Source organism: Pongo abelii, chromosome 14, assembly GCF_028885655.2.
Source record: "Pongo abelii isolate AG06213 chromosome 14, NHGRI_mPonAbe1-v2.0_pri, whole genome shotgun sequence".
Lineage (NCBI taxonomy): Eukaryota > Metazoa > Chordata > Mammalia > Primates > Hominidae > Pongo > Pongo abelii.
In genome coordinates, this window is record NC_071999.2 from 99152717 (window position 1) to 99173744 (window position 21028).

The 21028-nt window shown below is 36.5% G+C and overlaps 1 long non-coding RNA gene across 2 annotated transcripts in view; it reads left to right on the plus strand.

The window, feature by feature from the left end:
• Window positions 1–21028, plus strand: part of LOC112128558 (uncharacterized) — a 48816-nt gene that overhangs the window by 20889 nt on the left and 6899 nt on the right. Inside the window, exons 5-6 of one of the 2 annotated variants that reach the window (XR_010136711.1) lie at window positions 3203–3340; window positions 9667–9731. This is a non-coding gene — a long non-coding RNA (uncharacterized LOC112128558). Of the gene's footprint in view, window positions 1–3202; window positions 3341–9666; window positions 9732–21028 lie in introns of those variants that run through there. The other variant, XR_008512955.2, reaches the window with a different exon arrangement.

Below are 21028 nucleotides of genomic sequence, written 5' to 3' on the forward strand. Positions count from 1 at the left end.
GTTGAGGCAGTGCTGTGGAAATTTGTCTGTGTAACTGAAGTGCTATGCAGGCCTGTGTGACTGTCATACAGGCCTGTGTGTGATTGTCAGGGAGAATTGGCCTGGCACACTAGGAGTGAACACAGGGGTGTAAACTATAGACTTGGGGTGATAATGATGGACTTGGGGTGATAATGATTGTCAGTGTAGGTTCACTGTTTGCAACAAATGTACCACTGAGGGGCAGGATGTTGATGGTGAGGGAGGCTAGGCCTGGATGTGGAGGGGGTTCTGGGAGTATATGGGAACTCTCTATACTTTCTGCTCCATTTTGCTGTGAACCTAACACTGCTCCAAAAATAAAATATATTTAAAAGGGCAAAAATTCTAGAATTAGGGCAGATATAAGCTCGAGGAATAAAATAAGAACTAGTTGTAAGAATTAGTGAGCTAGTAGAAGTCACTAAATGCCACTTGTACTATTTTTTTTTTTTTTTTTTTTTTGAGATGGAGTCTCACTCTGTCACCCAGGCTGCATACTAAGTTTGTCATTGAGAAGGCTGATTCGTGGACTCATAGGTGGTGCAATTGTGGTGAAGAATGAAACATTCTACGGAGGTCACAGTATTGCTAATGGCAGCCTTCTGGTAACCTGTGATACCTGGTCCCCTCAGCTAAATTCATCTTGTCCATTCTTAATGACAGGAAACACTAGGATTTATTTTACTTTGTGTTAAAGCCTGTGTACCTTTCTAAAAGGCCTCTTTTAGAAAAGTCTTGGCCATGCCTGAAGGTATTAACTATAGCAGACCTCCAGGGATAAGAAACACTTGTTCAGCTCTAATTATTTTATCAGGTGTCAGCCTCACTGCCTAAATGCCTAAATTCTAAAGCAAGTCAGTTGCCTTTTAATCAACAAGACAGAACCATCTACACCTGACAGATCCCCATTAGAAAACCCATGGAGACAATTGCTTCTCCAGAAGGATCAGAACAGATCATTTATTTCCTGAGATTCTCTTTCACCTTTTTTCATTCTGATCATAGGAAAAAGATACACATGTGCTATATTACATTAACTCTTCCAGTGTAGCAATGTGTTCTCAGAACTACAATTTAATATTTTACCTAGTAATCCCAGCACTTTGGGAGGCCAAGGTGAGAGGATCACTTGAGGCCAGGAGTTCAAGAGCAGCCTGGGCAATATAGTGAGACCTCATCTCTATTTATTTTTTTTAAAAATGTACTTTGCCTTGTATCTGGAGAAGTGTGTGAAATAATGTTACCTTAGACATTGCTTTATTTGTTGTTAATATATCAAGAGGGTTTTTTATGAACTTCTATCCTGCCACGTGAGAAATTCTTCTGAGTTCAGAACTAGGACATGTTGGCCATTTCTAGTAATTTAGCATTCTATATCAAATGATAGTTATTTAACTCAGCACCATTGTCTTTTCACCCTGGCTGCCAGGAAGTTAAGTGATTTTTATGGCCATAGCTTCATTAGCCTTCTCTGCTTCCCATCTCTTGTCATTTTGCCCTTGTTTTCATTTTACAAAAATTCACTTTATCTCTCCAATATGACAAAACACTTTACAAACTCAAAGGCAATAAATCCCAGGCATGTTTGCTGAGCAGTTATGATGTGGTCATCCATGGCACTGAATGAGAACAAAGGTCAGATTCAAGATCCTGATGGAGGATCTTGTCACAGCAAGTCAGACACCCAAACTACAACTGTCAGAAAATTAAGTACATAGTATAACAGAAATAGATACAAGTTGCAGTGGGAATAGAGATGGAAAATATCTGTGTTTTGTTAGAGGAGAACTAGAAGACTTCACAAGAATGTGAACTCTTAACCGGGGTCTGGAAGGATGAGTAGGACATCGCAAGGAAGTATGTTTGTAATGTACAATGGGTCCTGAATCCCAGGATACAAATACAAGATACATAAAACTTAATATCATTTTTCTGTAACCGAATGCATCTTATTTGACCCTGGTACTGTGGTTTAATCTGAGTAAGTTGGTCTCTATCCTATGAGCCCATGAAATGCTCATTTGATTTAGGGAGTTCAAGAAAATAGTGGTTCTGATTCATTTAATATTCTCTTAAATATAGTGTTTCCTGCCTGGATGTTGACTTTTGAAGCTCAGATATTAGGTATTTGATTCTTCTAATTCTCTTTGTATTTTTGATGTGTCATCCCTTCCCAGAGGTAATAACAGGAAGATAAAATACAGAAAAAGGGGAAACCAGGTATTATTGTGCCCAGCATTGACTGCCATAACAAAACAACATCCCTTAGTTGAGAGAGGCCTCAGTGGCAAGGGACCTTAGATATTATCTCTGTCAAGCTCCTTCACCCTCATTTTATGGAGTAGAAAAGAAAATTGATGCTAAGAAAGGCAGAGTGATGCTCCCAACATTATCCTGGCCAGTTGGAATTGTGGGCTGCACTTTTTTTTTTTTTTTTTTTGAGATGAAGTCTCTGTCGCCCAGGCTGGAGTGCAGTGGTGCAATCTCGGCTCACTGCAACCTCTGCCTCCTGGGTTCAAGTGATTCTCCTGCCTCAGCCTCCAGAGTAGCTGGGACTACAGGCATGTGACACCATGCCTGGCTATTTTTTTGTATTTTTAGTAGAGACGGGGTTTCGCCATATTTGTGAGGCTGGTCTTGAACTCCTGACCTCGTGATCTGCCCACCTCAGCCTCCCAAAGTGCTGGGATTACAGGCGTGAACCACTGCACCCGGCCTGCGGACTGCACTTTTAACCCCAGCCTCAGCAGTATTCCAGATCTCTTCAATATTTCTTTAATCTGCGGCACTAAAGAATTGCCAAAGGAGTTTGTTACAACATATCAATGATGCATCATATTTCAGGGCTTTATTGTCAGAGATTCAAACACAGAATGCATTTTTACCAAGCGCTTCAGGTGAGACTAATGCAAAGGACCCGCCCTTTCAAGTACACAGAGTGAAAGTCTGAACTCCATAAGGGCAGAAGCCAATTTTTGATAATCTTTTTATGCCCAGTGCCTACATAGCACATATCGTATAGAAAATGTGTAACGTTGAATGCATGCAAACTATATTTCTAAAAATACACACCACCTTCATTTGTTGTTTGTTTCTGGCAAAACCACTGGCAAATTTGTTCTTTACTGGAATATTTTGAATTGTTATCTTCGAATTGTTATGTTTCTGCATTTCTTTATAGATTAAGCTTCTCAATACAAAGCCCAGATCAAGTTTTCAACACAAAAAGCCATCAGCCTCAACAAAATCCCAGGAAGCAGAATTCAAGCAGTGAAGGATAATGTTTTGTTTAAGTTGTCAGTGTTCACCCTTCAAAAATGTAAGATATAATTCTAAATCAAAATCCAAGTTACTTTTTTTTTTGGTATTTTGTGATTTATTGTAGCCTTACCTTTATTTGTGAGGAAAATGTATTGAAGGTTTTTTTCTCATTAAATACGTAACTATGAAATATTTAGGTCTGCAAAATGAATTTCTCTATATTTTATGAACAAAATATCCTAGAAAAGAGAGACTTTTTAAATAAATGAAGATTAGTGAGGATAATTATTTCACATAGAAAAATTACATTTATTGGCTTCTAAGACCTAATCTACTCAATAAAATAAGTTATGATACCTTAATAACTGAGGAAAATAGACATAAGTAAAAAAAAGAAACACGAGGAAAGAAGTCTACATGTAAGTATTCTGAGGTCAGGACTTTTTCAACTTTATCACAAAATTCACAGGGTGGATAAATAGTATTTCCATATTTTATAAAGGTTTCAAGGAAGCCTCAGTATAATCAACCCCTAACATATTATCTTCTAGATAGCCAAGTTCTGTAGCTCACAACACATGGCCCCTGCCTTCCAACTTTAATTAACATAATCTGGTTATCTTGTTCTGTAAAAATTACAAAAGTCCATTTCAGTGGGGTAATTGCAGGTGAGTGATATCCAAGACTGAGAAAATGTAGATTATTAGATTTAGCAAAATGTTATAGCATGATTCATATTTGTTGATTGTGAAAATGCTTTTGGGAGATTGAATTAGCAGAAAGAAGACCTTTTACAAGGCTCAGAGAAAATAATCTCAGGAGTGTAACATTGGAATGAATTAACATTGGAATGAATTTGCAGATCTAAATGACCATGTCTAAAAATTAATATAACAAAAGAAGAGTGGTACATAAAAGTAGAAAGTCAGCAAATAAGCCAGATTGATTTTGACATTTGACAAGCAACTATTATAGTGAAAGTAATCATGAAAATACAAGCTGACTGTGTTTTTAGTGATTAATTTTGGCTAGAGTATGACAAGTATCCAGATATTCAGAAAAAAGCAAAATTGCTAATTTGCCTAAAACATATTTTTTCAGTGTAATTTGAATCATTGTTTTCCTATATTACTAAACTTTCTCCAGACGGTTCATAATTTTGCTTTTAGAGTAATTGTTTTGTTTTTAAACTTCCACCTTATCTTTTCTCATAAAGCAACACTCATGACCAGAGCCCAGAACATAATACTAAAATCACATTTCTTAAAAGCATTCTACTTTAAGGACACATCTTCAATTCAATTGAAACTAAGTCTTACACAATGGAATAATTCTCAAATTATTTAAAGTGAATTACTGGTGGCAGCATTGGTGTTAAGGGAAAGACCATTGGAACAGGCATACATTACAACCAAAAGCCCTATTCCTCCTACCATAATTGGCCATCTATTTGGGGCAATGTAGCTTAGATAAAAGAAAACCTACTCAAGGTTTTGGCCGTAACTACATTTGTACAAGAAGATTCTGGTAAAATGTCAGGACTTCACCATCCAGCCCCTTGGTTACTGATAAAGTTTGGATATGTGTCCCCTCCCGCTCTCATGCTGAAATGTGATTCCTAATGTTAGAGGTAGGACCTGCCCGGAGGTGATTGGATCATGGGGGTGGATCCCTCAGGAATGGCTTTGAACCATTCCCTTGGTGATAAGTCAGTTCTTGCCAGTTAGTTCACATGAAATCTAATTGTTCAAAAGTCTGGGACCTTTCCTCAACCCCTTTCTCTTGCTCTTGCTCTTATTATGTGACTCGCTTGTTCCCTCTCACCTTCTGCCATGGTTGTAAGCTTCCTGAAGCCCTTACCAGAAGCCAAGCAGATGTTGGTGCCTTGCTTGTACAGCCTGCAGAACCATGAGCCAATTAAACCTCTTTTCTTCTTAAATTACCCAGTCTCAGGTATTTCTTTATAGTAACACAAAAACAGCCTAACACAGTCACCTACTCTGCAGTTTTTCCCAGCAGCTTGTCTGATGCCAAAGCCACCCCTTTCATAGATGGAAGCAAAGATGCCATTCTGGACAGTGAACAAAGTCACCAGGATAGGGTGTTAACTTTGTTCTTTCACAGCACATTACAGCTTTCTTTGTGAAAAAACAATATGGAAAAGGAATGGGAAGTAAGACATGCTGTACTGAAAAGACATAACACAATATGTCAGTGGACAAGAACCATTTTAGAATAAAACTAATTTTATATATTTCTCAAAAGTATATTTGTTCATCTAATAAAGTGATGGGTATTAAAGGTAAATAATGGGGAAGGGGACAAAAATTCTTCAGTCTCAGTAGACAATATTAGAAAGTTTTCTTTCTCACTCATAGAACTACAAAAAGGTGATTTGTGGTGTGATTTTCTCAACTTCGTCCCCAGGCATATTATCTCTGTAAGATGAATCTTTTCTAAGACATGGATTGCCCTTTTATGCTGACTGCATGCGTGCGTATGCATAAAATGCCACACTTCCAATTAGGATGTGTATACTCAGGAAGGATGACATATCAGGGCTGTCAGCCTAAAAGCCCTACAGCTCAGGAGAATTTTCCATATCACTCTGTGGACCTGCCAAGATTATGGGACTTATCTATTTGTTTTCTTCCTCTTCTCTTTTCTTACCTTTCATTCCAAAGTCAACCCCTCTCTCAAACTGTAGATATTGTTATTTTGGATAGCTCTAGAAATAAAGTGAATTTGGTGATCTCTTTTACTAAAATTTCAATAATGTTTTCTCTTATCCCAGTAAGATGCACTCCCTGTTTCCCTGTTTTTCCCAACATCAGTCAGTTTCCAACAATTTAGCTTTTCATCTTCATATAGAAAAATGTGCTAACATACTACTGAAAAAGATTGCTTTCTATGGAAGAAACTACAAGGAGAAATTTGCATTTGAAGTTTAGCACTTGATAATGTCTTCTTTGGACATCTTAAATATTTTGCACGTGGAAATGTTGCAATACATGTTAGCGGTCCACCCATTTAGTTAAATGACATCTAATAGGATAATGATGTAAGATCTTCAGAAAGACATTTCAAGCCCTTGAAATAGAAATGCAGAGTTCAGAAATATACGGTATTTTTCTGATAGTTTCAAAATTCTTATATTGACAAACAGAGAAAAAGAAATAGGATGGGTGTGGAAATATTGGTATCAAGTTAGACTGTCAGGTAGAAATATAACTGATTTGAGTGTACTTTCAAACAGCTATATCAGTATTCAAATGCATAATTTAGATTTTCACTAGGTTCAACTTAGTTGTGCATTAAATTATAATGTATGAGGCCAGGTATGTGAAGTTTGTAAGCTATGTGGCCAAGGTAGAGAATTTGTGTGCTGTTTTCTGAAAGCCTTGGTGATTCAAGCATCATAGATATGGATGCTTCCAAGTTTATCTGAAAGTATCATTCACATTTTTATTACTCTGAGAGAGTTAGGTAAGATCACAGAACTTGAGGAGACACAGTAGACAATTCGGTCTGTTTTTTCTGCTATTCTCACAGTAATTACCATATTTTTTCCAGATTGAGCAATCAATAATGCATTCTAATGCTTTCCATTTGGTTCTCTGCAACATTGGTGTTAATGTCCTCATCTTGCCATTAAAGTTTCTTTTCTCTAGTTTTCTAATCAGACCAAGATGGTCTTTTTAAAAGGAAAGAGGCAGTAACTAGCTAATTGACAAAGCACATTTGCTCTCCTTCAAAGCATGTTGCAAAGAACAAATCAACCCATAGCACTTAGTCCTTCTGATGATTTTGAGGGAGAAGGGATTTTATTATTCACAGTGGAAAAAATTAGACTATGAACAAGAAGCGCATTTTTTTTCCTAGCCTTATTTACTCAATGTGAATGTGAGCTTACATTTAAGAATGCCTATTTTGTTTATCTGTTAAATTCTGACACCACCATTTTAATGCTATAATTACTAGCTATTAAAGGCTTTAATTCTATTAAAAGATTATTGAAATAGATTTGTTAACTCATAGTAGGCTTTTTCTTTGTATAACAGATTCTTGCTTTGAGAGATGTTTTTGCTCTCTTGCTAAATTAATGGAAACACAGAAAAGATTAAATGACTTTTTGAGGATCACATCAAAATTTAGTGGCTCAGTTCAAATTAGAAATCTAGATTACAGCCCTTTAAGCTTCAGGCCATGTAGTATCTTATGTTCATAAAATAATAGTTCACATAGTAAAGGAGAGACAGTGCAATTTATCTTCGCTGTTAGTCAATGCCATCAATTCACTCTATTCATTCCTCCTTGTTTTGTTGTTTGATTACTACAGAAAGATGTGTAACTACAGGTAAGACTTCAGTTGGCCTTAATAAAAATGTTTAATGCAGTATTAGATTCTAATATAAAATTTAGTTCTTGAATATAAATTAGGAAAATGTATATTCAAGAGATAGAAGATTTTTAAATTCTCAATACAAAAGAAAAGAATAAATTACTTTGATAAATGATAAGGGAAAATTTCAACACTTAGAAATGACATCCAGGTATGTTACTCTAATCTGTTTTGAAAGAACAATCAGCATTATTCAAGTTTTATAAAATACATGAATGAGAACTGGTTACTGCCCTCAATGAACTTACAGTCATTTAGGGAGGATAGAACAAGTCCCTGCAAACAAAAACTAATAGTGCAAGACTAGGCATGATTAAGCACTAAATTCTGTTTTATGGGCTGACTCTGCTTTCAATGAAAAATCAGAAGAGATGGAAGAATAACTGCTGCTGAGAATAACTGGGAGTGTTTCTTCAATAAGTTCAAAGTTAAACTAGATCTCAGTGGTTGGGAAACAATTTGAGGGAAGGAGGAGAGACGTTATAGGTGGGGTATGCAAGACTAAGCATAGGCTGTTTCTGAGGTAGTACAAGACAGCTATGAGCTAGTGAGCAAAATGAAGTCTACACGCTCATTTGGTTATCAATTCAGCAAATATTTACAGAGATCCTACTATGCTAGATGCTGACAGCACAGAAAGAAAGAAAGAAAAGAAAGAAGGAAAGAAAAGGAAAGAAAGAAAGACAAAATTCCTATTTTATGTATGGCCCCAGCAGGAAGCACATGGCATACCCAAACAGAGTAAAAGAGGAGAGCATAATAAAAAGGTTTATTTACAAAGATGCTAGTGGGTTTTAGGGAAACCAGCAAAGGATAGTACGATGCTGTATGGCTAGCAATAGTGGAAAGCAGTTAATATTTCTAGATTTGAAGGGACAGTGGGCGGGAGAAGTTACTGAAACTCACAGGGAGTAGATAAAGGAAAAGGGCTGCCTCACAAGAGATGTAGCCTTCAGCAGAGTCTCACCGTCAACTTGCAGTAACGAGCCAGAAGGAAATCTGGTGAATAAATAGGCCCTTGCCCCAATCTCTTAATTTCCTGTTAATGTTTCCCACTAGCTAACTCCAACTAGAAGGCAACAGGGCCACTTTGATACAGTCACTGCAGGTCAATGCTGGGGCATAGCATATAGTGAAGAGCAGCACAGTGTGTGTATCAGGGATCCAGCAGAGAAGCAGGAGGATGGAGAGACACACACACACAGATTTATATAAATATATATAATTGATATTCCTATGTAATTTAAGTGTATTAATTTATATAAGTATAAATTAATATAAATATAATTTATTTATAATAAGCTGACAGGCTGGAAACTCTAGAGGAGAATCTGATGCTGAAGTCCACATGTAGAATTTCTTCCTCCTCAGGGAAACCTCAGTTTTGCTCTTAAGAACTTGCAATGGATTACATGAGGCCTGCACAGATTATCAAGAATAGTCTCTGTTACTTAAAGTGAATTAAATATAGATGTTAACAAGATCTTTAAATAAGTCTTCATAGTAATACATAGACTCATGTTTAATTAAAAAACTGCTTGCTATAGCCAAGCCAAGTTGACTCATAGACGTAGTCATTGCTATAGGACCAACAGGTCCATACGCCCACTGCTCAGGAACAGACCAACACCCTCAGACAGCAGGGATGCATCAGAGATAGAGTTTAACGATCATGGGAGTCAACCAAGGAGATGGGAGGAGACCCTCAAATCCATCTCCCAGAGGGGCTGGGGTAATCATAGAGGATGAAAGGCTGGAAAATTGAGGTCATTGGTTGGGGAAAGAGGGATGAAATCATCAGGATGTGGAAACTTCATTCTTTAGTGAGTCAGATTCTCATGGCGTCCTTCAGACCAGCTGACATCAGTAGTTTCACTGGTGCATAGGCCTTGAAAGAATATCTCAAATGGAAAACTTCATAATTTATAATGTTCAAGTCGTTATCTGCAAAACAGTTATGGAGAACTCTAATCTTGTAACAGGGCTACATGATTCCGAGGCAATAAAGTCAAACAGCTATGAAGACCAAACAGCTCAGAGGACGCAGGTCAGAGAGCCAGCTGCCTAAAGATCAATGCTGAGTGTGCTGCAAGCTTGGCTTATTTTCTTTTCTCTCCTTCCCTTCCTCCTGATCAGTTTTATAAAGTTTATAAGGATGGTTTCACCATAACAGTCTCTATTCTTACGGAGCTTATATTTTTTATAAGAGAATACAGAAAATTTTAAAAATTATATATTTTTAAATATATAAATTGATGATAACTTCTTTTGATGATAACTGCTAAGGAGGATAAAGCAGAATATATTGATCAGGAGGGAGGAGAGATGCTGTTTTAGACAGGATGGTCATAGACGTATGTAATCCGCTGATATTTGTGCTGAGACCTGAATAAAGCTAGAAAATAAGTTGCACGGATGTCAGGAAATTATTCCAGGAAGATGTCCCCAGCAAAGGCTTGGGCTTGCTCTGTTCAAGGATGAGCAACGAGGCCAGTTGCTGGAGCTGAAGCAGCATGCAAAGAGTAAGAAAATGAGATCCAATGATAACATGAGGTCGGATTAGGACCTTTCAAGCGAGTTAAGGATCTTGGATTATATTTTGAGGGAAATAGAAAGCAGTTAAACCATTTCAAGCTGAAAAGTAATTTGAACTTTTTTTTTTTTTTTTTTTTTTTTTTTTTTTTTTTTTAAATGAACTTCTTTGGTCTTTGGGTAGAGAAAAGACCGTGGGCATCAGGAGTTGAAGCAGGAAACATGTGCAGTGCTTTAGTCTCAGTCCAGGACTAGATGAGCGTTGTGGTGATAAAGACCGTAATATACTCTGAAAGTAAAGTCAACATGATTTGCTTCCTAGATATAACACATACAAGAAAGAGAGAAGTCAAAGTTGGCTTGATATTTGGCCTTAGCAACTGAGTTAGTAAAATTACTATTTGCTGATATGCAAAAGACTAGAAAGGGGCAGGTTTGGGGTTGGGAGAATGAGGATTCAGGAGTTCTAATTGGAAATGATTAGTGTCTATTGGACATCCAGTTGGAAATGTTGAATAGGCTGTTTGTGTCTGGAGTTCAGGAGAGAGGTCAGGACTACAGATGTAAGTTTAATAGTTACCGACATAAATATATTGGGAGGAAAAGGAAAGAAAAACCAATAGGTTTAAAGAGGTAATTTATGATAGATTAGAGGCCCTTAACAGTGAGGTGGAATAGCATAGACTTCAGGGTTTCTTACATTAGCAGTTTACACATTTGCCTCACTTATTACACTGTGAGCTCCTTAAGAGAAGAAACGGTGCCTTATTCATTTTGGATACTTAGCACACAGCTAAGTAGCTAGTACATCATGGCCTGTTGGTAACTATTTATTGAATGAATGAATGAGTGAATGAGTTAACTAATTGAAAGAAATTATAATGTTAAGAACTAGAGCAGAAGCTAGAAAGCAGCTACACTCATATCACAGAAATTTTTTTCAATGTATGGAAATCTTGACAAGTAGAAAAATAATATATAGGTTACTTGTTGCTAAACAATGTATGAGATGTAAAAATAAAAGGATACTATTGTCCTTAAGGGACAAACAACAGGCATTGATTAAAAAAGAAAATGAATGAATAAAAAAACATAATTAATGAATAATGAATGAATAAAAAAACATAATTAATGGTATCATAATTTAAAGGTGCATATGATTAATTTAAAGGTGCATGAAGTAATCATGGGCCACTCTATAAAAGAAGTAAGATTGGAATGGGAACTTCAAGAATAATTAATCTTTTGTAACATATAATTGAGGAACCACATTTTAGGCAATCAAAACATGAAGGTGTAGTAAGTATTCTAATATGGCTAGTATACAGGGAATAAATCAGGAAGTATAATAGTAGGAGATAAGACTGGCCTTGAATACCTAGGTAAACATAGGAATGATATTTAATGGGTAACATTAATAAGCATAATATTATTTAGAAGACTCTTTTGTAAGCAATAGAAAATCCAACTAAGGCTTAAACACTGAGGAATGTATTAGTACCTGGAGGTCCAGCTATCAGATGGACTATGGGGATGACAACTCTGCGTGAGGCTCCATCCTGGCTCCTTGCTATCTCCTGGCTCTATCCTCATACTGGATGTTAAAGAGCTGCTGCTGTTAAAGATTTCACATCCGCAGAGTACAGCATGCAGGGCAAAGGAAATAGTCTCCCTGTATGCCCCCCCTTTTTTTTTTTTTCGAGATGGAGTCTCACTCTGTCACCCAAGCTGGAGTGCAGAGGTGCAATATCTCGGCTCACTGCAACCTCTGCCTCCTGGGTTCAAGTAATTCTCCTGCCCGAGTCGCTGGGACTACAGGCACACGCTGCCACACTTGGCTAATTTTTTGTATTTTAGTAGAGACAGGGTTTCACCTTGTTGCCCAGGCTGGTCGCGAACTCCTGACCTCAGACAATTCGCCCGCCTTGGCCTCCCGAAGTGTGTATGCCACTCTTAAGACTCAGGAAGCAGTTCCAAGTGCCTCCAGCATACTCCCACTCACATCTCCCTTGCTCAAATTAATTCACCTGAGACTTTTCTTTCCACAACCAACTCTTCCTATCAGACCAATGTCCTTATTGGCTCAGATCTAGATTCCTGAAGCAATCACTGGAAAGGAGGATGAGACAACTGTGATTGAGTTAGACACTTCAGGGCTGTCCCAGGAGTGGGAGGTGGCACTCCATCACTCAGATGTCACACTTGGGGCAGGGGTACTGGGGCTGGAGGGTGAGGGAGTGAGACAGATATCGAGTAGGCAACTTCAGGGTCCACCCACTATAGGAACTACAGACGAGTCACATGAACAGGTAATTGCATAGAATGCTAATTTGCTGGCAATAAAATGATTTCAGGATTTACAAATAAAATAAAATAAAAACTCATAAAATATCTTTAGAATAACACTTTGGGTGAATGTCTTTATTATCTAAATGTTGTTTATAAATCAATAATTTAAAAAACATCAAGAGAAAAATGGCCTAGAAACTTAAAAAATAAATACATATTATAAATAACAAATGTTCTGTTTACATGAAAAATGTTCTATCTTACTAGTATTCTAAAACTGTAAGCTAAAACATTAAAAAGTATAGATTTTTCTCTTTAAATTAGATTTTTAAAAAATACCTCTTACTATTGAAGAGTTGTGGTAGTTAGAGGAGAAAGTATTATAACACTCCTGAAAAAAAATTTAGCATAATGCTTTAGGAGCCTTATAATAGTCAATTATCCTATAATTACACCTCCAGGAACGTATCTTAAGAAAGTAATCAGCAATACAATGAAAGATCTATATATAAAGACTTTCATAGCAGTGTTTGATATAGTTTGGCTTTGTCCTCACCCAAAATCTCACCTTGAATTGTAGCCCCCATAATTCCCATAATCCCCACATGTCAAGTGAGAGGCCAGGTGGAGGTAATTGAATCATAGGGGTGGTGTCCCCCATGCTGTTCTCATGATAGTGAGTGAGTTCTCACAATATCCGATGGTTTTATAAGTGTTTGGTAGTTCCTTCTGCATTCCTTCTCCTTCCTGATGCCTTGTGAAGAAGGTGCCTTGCTTCCCTTTTGCCTTCTGCCATGATTGTAAGCTTCCTGAGGCCTCCCCAGCCGTGCTGAACTGTGAGTCAATTAAACCTCTTTCCTTTATAAATTACCCGGCTCAAGCAGTTCTTTATAGCAGTATGAAAATGGACTAATACAGTTTTCTATATAGCAGATAAAATCTGAAAAGACAGCTAACAGCCAACAACAGGGAAATTCCTACATAAGGATTGGTTCATACAATGGAAAACTATGCAGACTGAAAAATAATTTTGATAATAGAGAAAAATTTTCAATATAATTTTTTTAAACATAGAAACTCATATACTTTTTAAAAAAATTTAATGAACCGTTTTTTGAAGGGAAGAGGGGTTTTTTAAATAAAGGCCCTTTTGAAAGTTCCACTTACAGAGATCCAGCTAACCTCCCTAGTTAGCTGTATTCCTAAGTATTTTAATTATTTGTATAGCTATTCTGAATGGGATTGGATTCTTGATTTGGCTGTCAGCTTGGTTGTTGTTACTGTATAAAATGTTACTGATTTTTATACATTGATTTTGTATCCTGAAACTTTGTTGAAGTTGTCTAACAGATCCAGGAGCTTTTGGACAGAGACTGTGGTATAAAATCTTATTGTTTGTGAAGAGAGATAGTTTGACTTTGTCTCTTCTATTTGGATGGTTTTTATTTCTTTTTCTTGCCTGATTGCTCTGGCTAGGACTTCCTGTACTATGTTGAATAGGAATGATGAGAGTGGGTATCTTTGTCTTGTTCCAAGAATTACAAAACACTGCTCAAGGAAATCAGAGAAAACACAAACAAATAGAAAATCATTCCAAGCTCATGAATATGAATAATCAATATCATTAAAATGGCCATACTGCTCAAAGCAACTTATAGATGCAATGCTATTCCTATCAAATTACCAATGACTACCCTGGAAGATAACCTAGGAAATACCATTCTATGCATAGGTCCTGGTGAAGAGTTCATGACAGAGATGCCAAAAGCAATTGCAACAAAAACAGAAATTGACAAATGGGATCTAATTAAACTAAACAGCTTTTGCACAGCAAAAGAAACAATCATCAGAGTAAACAGACAGCCTAAGAATGAGAGAAAATCTTTCCAAACTATGTATCTGACAAAGGTCTAATATATAGAATCTATAAGGAACTTACATTTGCAAACAAACAAACAAAAAAAAAAACCTTACTAAAAAGTGAGCAAAAGATGTAGACTATTTTCAAAAGAAGAGATACACACAGCCAACAAGCATATGAAAAAATGCTCATCATCACTAATAATTAGAGAAATGCAAATCAAAACCACAGTGAGATACCATCTTACACCAGTCAGAATGGCTATTACTGAAAAGTAAAAAAAAAAAATAACAGATGCTGGCAGGAGAAAAGGGAACACATACGCTAGTGGTGGGAATGTAAATTAGCTCAACCACTGTGGAAAGCAGTTTGGAGATCTCTCAAAGAACTTAAAACAGAACTACCATTCAATCCAGTAATCCCACTATTGGGTATATATCTGAGAAATATAAAACATTCTACCATAAAGACACATGCACACGTATGTTTATCACAGCACTACTTGCAATAGCAAAGACATGGAATCAACCTAAATTTCCAGCAACAGTAGACTGGATAAAGAACTATGGTACACATGCACCATGGAATACTACGCAGCCACATAACAAGAATAAGATTGTGCCCTTTGCAGCAACATGGATGGAGCTGGAGGTCATTATCCTAAGTGAACTAATGCAGGAAGAGAAAACCAAATGTTACATGTTCTCACTTATAGGTGGGAGCTAAACATTAAGTACATATGAACACAAGGGAAAAACAGACACCAGGGTTTACTTTACAGCGGAGGGTGAGAGGAGGGACAGGATCAAAAAACCACCTATTGGGTACTATGCTTATTACCTGGATGATGAAACAACCTGTACACCAAACCCTCATGACCTACAACTTATCTATATAACAAACCTGCGCAAGTACCCCTGAACCTAAAATAAAGTTTAAAAAAAAAAAAAGTTCTGCATTATTTTAACATACTTTGAGTAAGTGCCTGCCTAAAAAAGACAGTCTTTCATTTTGCTAAGATGAAGGACTGCATTCTCTTTGTGAGTGATCTTTGAATGTAATCACAATGCCAGCTTTTCTACAGTCTGTCCTAACTTTCTACATAACAGTGTCAAAAAGCAAAAATAAACAAGGTGCAATGATGCACACCTATAGTCTCAGCTACCTGAGAGGCTGAGGCAGGAGGATCACTTGAGCTCAGGAGCTCGAATCAATCCTAGGCAACATAGTGAGGCCCATATCTGAAGAAAAAAAAAGTATTTAATTAGCTGGGTGTGGTGTCTCATGCCTGTAGTCCCAGCTACTCGGGAGGCTGAAGAAGGAGGATCAGAAAGATCACTTGAGGCCAGGAGCTCAAGGCTGCAGTGAGCTATGATGACACCCCTGCACTCTAGCCTAGGGGACAGAGCGAGAAGCCATATCTCTAAAATAAATAGATAAATAAAAAATATAAGGACATAAAAATCTCACTTGAATTATATCAATATTATTAATTTGAAAATATGGAGTCTACCATGAGTCCATCATTGTTCTGTGTAAGGGAACACTGAAGTTGAAGTATCAACAAATTTATTAAAATTAGTTTTATCATTTTGATGTTGGGCCCATAGCCCTTGAATAATCAAAGTGGCCATTTAAAATATTTCACAATGTTGATAATTGCTGAGGGTGGGTGATGGGTACATGGGGATTGATTCCATTATTCCATCTAATTCTGTGTATATTTTGAAATTTTCATGATAAAAATTGAAAAGTAAAATAATTTACATGAAATGGGTTAAAGCATGTTTAATTTACAATGATTAATTTTCTAAAACTTAAATTCTGAACTTTTCTCCATACTATATGTACAATTTTCCAGTTAACAGAGTTTGAAAATGCAAATCTTTTATTTAAACAAGGATGAACAGTAAAACAATATGTTTGCATAGGTATAAACTGTGCATTGTAAACATCTTTACTATGTTGTAAATGTTACTTTATAAAATGACATGTCTGAAATTTTATATTGGAAGGGATCTTCTTATATAGAAAAGTTATATCATATTTATAGATTCATTTTTAACAACCTAGCATTTTATTTTAGGATCAATAATTCTGTCTTTATAAGAAAACTAATTCTATTGGGCACTTTTTTGTATGGTTTTATTGTTAAATGTATTTGCAATTGGACAAGCTGTTTCATTTTCCACATTTAATACACTTTAATCACCATAAAATAATAAAAGCATTTTAGATTTATAAGAACTTTAGAAATCATCTGAACTATGAAATAATTATGGGCAAGTCCAATGACTTCAACATTATATCCCTAATTTTGAGCATTCAACAAAAAAGCATTGCACTGAATATATTTAGTATATTTTCCCATCTGGCGTGGGGCTTTTGCCCATAACATTCCTGACTGATGGATGTGTTAGTCTCTATACAAATCCTTCCAGTAACAAGGTTCTCATTTTTCAGGTGTTTATTAAATATCCCTGTGTTAGTTTTCTAAGGTTGCTATTATCATCTACCCCAATCTGAATGGTTTAAAACAACAAACATTTATTCTCTCACTGTTCTAGAGGCCAAAAGTCCAATATCAAGGTGTCAGTAGGGCCACACTCCCTCTGCGTAGGAGAGAATCTTTCCTTTCCTCTTCCTAGCTTTTGGTGGTTGGCTGGTCACTCTTCTGCATTCCTCGGTTCACAGCTGCAGCACTTCAATCTCTGCCTCCATCGTCACACGCCATTCTTCTCCTTATGTCTGTGTCTTTATGTGATATTTACCCCTCCTGAGTCTGTGTTGAAATTTCCTTCTACTTATAAAGACACCAGTCATATTGAGTTAGGGCTCACCCCAATCACCAGCCTCATCTCAATTTGAGCCCAGCTGCAAAGACCTTATTTCCGATAAGAACACATTCCTAGATCTTGAGAGTAAGGACTTTCTGTATCTTTTGAGGGACATAATTCACGCCATAACACTAATATACAAGGGACACAGTTGTAGAAAGTGGAGGGTGTTCTTTGGACAATCCCTAAATTCTCTAGAATGAGGTTTTCTCATTTTTAAGGTAGTCGTATGAAATTGCATGATAATAAAAGATAGAAACACCTACTGTGGATGGATCATATGCTAGGCAAAAGTTCTGTCCACCATGCAGTAATAACTCTGAACCTCCCAAAGACTCCACTAGCTAGCAAGTCCAGCCCCATTTTATGGTTATACATACTTGAGGCATAGAGAGGTAAAGTAGCTTTTCCAAGCTCACACAACTAGTAAATGAAGACGTCGAGAAACATATTCAAGCAATCTATGTTTCAACCCCATCTTGATTAGATCGGATAGTTCATTCTGAGTCTTAGATCCTTGCTTCAAACTTTCACTACTGCTCTTAGCTGTGCCTTAGCACTCACTGCTCCTTCCATGCAAAGTCCTTTAAATATTTGAAGATGGCTATTATGGTCTAACTAGTCTTTTCTTCCTCAAGATAAACATTGTAAGATCTTTCAATCATTTTTTATGTTGAATCACTTTCAAATCTTTCAATTTGAATAATCCTTAGTTCATTATGCAGAATACTGGAATTATGATTACCTACATTACAGTGCTTCTAACTGAAGTTTATATATATATGAACAAAACCTTATGATTATCCAGAATTCACGAATTACATGATGTGAATTGAATAAATGCATTTTTATAGATTTCGTATTAGTAGGGGTGGAGTTAATAAAGCTTCCTACACATTTTGATACTGCTGTTCTACTTTGAAGGCTAGGCAACTCTGAATATTTTGAAGGATTCATAATAACTATTACTTCCCCATTTGTGATAAAAAGATCAAGTAAAATGGATGTGAAGGGCCTTAGGGATTGTTTCATGTAAAATTGCAATGCCCCTTTTTATATCACATCTCCGCTCCCAAGAGATTTCTGAAAGGATTTAGTCAAACGTGAAACTTTTTGTTCTATTTGTAAGTAATGGATTTTTATTTCAGAATCAAATCTAATATGCTGCTTTCTATTTTTGGACCTTAAAATAGCACAATAAGCTCTTAGATCTTCATTGGGGTCCACATACATGTGTCTGCAATTGGATTAGATAAATTGGAACTTCATGAAAATGAGATAGAGTTAAAGTATTTCATGGTCTGGTTTCTTAATAAGAAATAATATAATTGTATCATGGTGCCCTGGTGCTAGACAAATTCTGAAGCCAACTGTAGGCTTTTATCAAAAATTAAACTTTGACGTAGAGCCAAGATTCTGGTTTTCAGTTAAGATGCTTTATATCTATGGCAGCTTTGCACTTCATGGACTAATTGCCATAATACATGGTTATTGATGCAGAATCCTCCATGGTTCCTTTTGCTCTAACAGACTTGCATGTTAAAAATGGAAGCTTTAACATATTTAATAGCACAAGTGACTAAGTTGTCAGAAATTTTCACACTTAAATGCTGACAGCCTCATCCCCTTGAAGTAAGGACATTCTCTTTTTCCTATTCTTCATTCACTCTTCTGCCTGTTATCATTAATATTGCTCGGATTGTCAGATGCTGGCATCTGGCAAATCCAATTCTTACTGGCCCAGAGCATGTGCTAATTATATCCTACAGCTAATTAGAAAGCATCCTCTTTGCTAGAGAACAGTTTATTTAGCTCATCAATGAATAAGACTTGGTTTGAATCTTGATTTAAAAATCAAAGGGAACTGGAAATGGGATGAGGTAGAGGAAAAGATACCCTTCATAATGCAGGAATCCTTGTTAGTTAAATTTTAAAAATGAATATAGATTTTGCATAAGGTCTGGAAGGAGGGGAATTTAGACTAAAACACTAAAACTAGAGAAATTAAAGAATATATTTACATTTCAAGAAACTTACTTATGTTTAAAATATGTTATTTTAAAATCTCAAAATAACTGTAGTAGAGGCATCAGTGACCTAATTTTAACACAGGTCAGATTCCTTAGAAAGGGATTGGGAAGCTTGTGTTTTATTGATGAATATTTCGTGAACAACATACATGATTCAATACTTGTGCTTAGATTGGGTTCTTCTGAACAATCAAATTTCTGTAGTCAGTATTTAATTGTCCTGTAGTCAGTAATTTAATTACTTACAGAGGATTTACTAAAGAAAAGTTACAGTTCCTTATATTACCTGAGCTTTACCATGACTTTGGAGATGACTTAGGTAGGTATTAACCATTCAGATATATATAATAACCTGGTTCATTCACTTTTTTTCCTCTTTATCTGCCCAGTCAAATCTGAGCACTACATGTAGCACAGAAAGACATTTTCATGCTAATTTTCAAAATTGCTGTCAATTTATCATGACTAATTAAAATGTGAAGCTCCATAACATTTTAAGCCAGTGGTTCTCCACCCTGGCTGCACTTTACAATCATCTAGGGAAGCTTTTTAAAAATATTCAATATTGTCCCCCACTTCCCACCTCCCCACATACAAATTCATTCAGAATTTCTGGGCATGGGACCCAGGAAACATTTTTTTTTAAGTCTTCTGGGTGATTCAAATGTGTCTGTAGATTGAGAATAATCATTCTATGAGATAGTTGGTCACAAAAGATTCAGAAGCCATAATAAAGCTTTCTTGAATTTCTTAAGAAACAGATAAAAGCAGGAGGTCAATTAATGAAAATAAGTAGTTATTTTAGCTTGGATAATCTCAGAGATATCTGTGTCCTACACAGCAGGGTTCTGTAAGGGGCACATGGATACCTCTGAGAAGCTGATGATGACTTCTCGCTGCCAAAGCATGCAAACACATGAAACTGGCATGGATGATGATATATTTCACAGAGAATCAGATCAGAATCTGTGAATCCCTGAAAGAAAGAATGTCCTCAGAGATAAAAGAACTGAAATCAAAAAATAAAGCCCCCAATTTTATGTACTGAGCCATGAAGGCAGAGATTATATTGACGAATAATGATTTTTAAGATAGAAAAACTTTCCCCAAGGACATTTACTTGTTTCATTTTAAGAGAATAAGATGGCCGGGCGTGTTGGCTCACACCTGTAATCCCAGCACTTTGGGAGGCCAAGGTGGGTGGATCACGAAGTCAGAAGATCCAGACCATCCTAACACGGTGAAAACCCGTCTCTACTAAAAATACAAAAAATTAGCCGGGCATGATGGTGGGCGCCTGTAGTCCCAGCTACTTGGGAGGCTGAGGCAGGAGAATCTCTTGAACCCAGGAGGCAGAGGTTGCAGTGAGCCGAAATCGCTGCACTCCAGCCTGGGTGAAAGAGCGAGACTCCGTCTCAAAAAAACAAACAAACAAACAAAAAAAAATACACACGCTTCCTGAGAAGACCTAATTCTTTCCTGAATCTCACACTCTTCCCTCCTGATTGGTGTATCTTGCACCTAAAATAAAGAGGACTCATGCATTCCTTATTCTAGTCTAGCTTCCTGATTATTAAAAAAAAAAAAAATTCAAATTTTATCTATTCCCTTTCCTTTAAATTATATTAGACTGATGCTATTAAAGCAGACCTCCAAATTTTAAAGTCCTTTAGATTTCAACCTCAAATTACTAAGGGGTACAGTAGCTATCCACTCCGAAGTCTATTTTATAGTCTAAACTTTATTTCATTCTTTCGCTCTACAATCACCACCCAATGCTGTCTGATTTTCTTTG